The 1,148-nt window shown below is 32.6% G+C and overlaps 1 protein-coding gene across 2 annotated transcripts in view; it reads left to right on the top strand.

Annotated features, from left to right (window-relative positions):
- Positions 1-1,148, top strand: part of edc4 (enhancer of mRNA decapping 4) — a 38,742-nt gene that overhangs the window by 18,666 nt on the left and 18,928 nt on the right. The gene's annotated exons all lie outside the window — the stretch shown is intronic.

Raw genomic sequence — 1,148 nt, 5'->3', positions numbered from 1 at the left:
CACCTCATGTTTCATGTTCTAAGAAGCCAACTCTCCACCTTTTAAACATGACTGAGCCTCTGACGTGGAAGATTACTGTGAGAGAAGGTGACTTTCACACGCATCTTTGAGGCTTAAGCATGGAATGACTACAAAATAAAACCCAGTAGACAAAACATTTCATTAAAACTTGTGTGTGACAAATACTGCATATGTCAAAATATAAGCTTTGTCTAGGAAGTGATTACCAAACTGAGTAATAAAATCAGATTTATATCTGTTTTTTTTAAATTATGCATCAAAATGTACATAAGAAAAATTGCATCAATAATCAGTTTAGAATCAAATCGTTGGCCTCTGAATCAAATCGTGAAGGGCCCAGAGATTCCCACCCCTAGATGACACTATTCAAAATTACGTTTGAATTCAACCAAATGCCTTAAGCATTTAGCAAAATGAAATTGCATACTACATACTCAATTTGTATGTACTGCTTAATGCCTACTAAATTACAGATTAATGTGCTATTACCAGCAGACTGTTCACACTGAAGAAAACTCCAGTAATACTCTGCATCACATGATGGTGTTTGTCATGGTGTTACTGGTCCATTGAATGAACATTTTTTATCCCAAATGTAAATTAACATTACCTCTTTTACTCTATTTAATATTAACAGTATTATTTTATTAAATAATTTAATCCTAAATACAAACCCCCAGTTTCAAAGAACTTGGGACGTTGGATGAAACATAAATTAAAACAATACAATCATTTTCAAATCATTTTTAACCTACATTCAATTGAATACACTACAAAGACAAGATATTTAATGTTCAAACTGATAAACTTTATTTCTTTTGTTGTTCCTAGGAAGCCTAGAACTGGGCTGCAATGTAATCCTATTGGGCAAATGTGCATTGTCCATTTCTGTCCACTAAAAGTGCTGGTTTTTTTTGTGTCTGACAACATTATAAATGGGATTCTTACAGAGACGGTGCTTTTTGTTGAAGGGTAAGAATTTTTTGGTTTAACCAGAAACTACTCCAAAATCGCCAAACCCAGCAGACTTAATTTAAAGAAACAATCATTTTAGCCTGTGCATATCACATTGCCAAATGTAAAGGGATGAATTAATTAATTCAATTCAATTACATTTTATTTATAGT

Source organism: Etheostoma spectabile, chromosome 8, assembly GCF_008692095.1.
Source record: "Etheostoma spectabile isolate EspeVRDwgs_2016 chromosome 8, UIUC_Espe_1.0, whole genome shotgun sequence".
NCBI lineage: Eukaryota > Metazoa > Chordata > Actinopteri > Perciformes > Percidae > Etheostoma > Etheostoma spectabile.
This window is presented reverse-complemented; position numbering and strand designations above follow the sequence as displayed.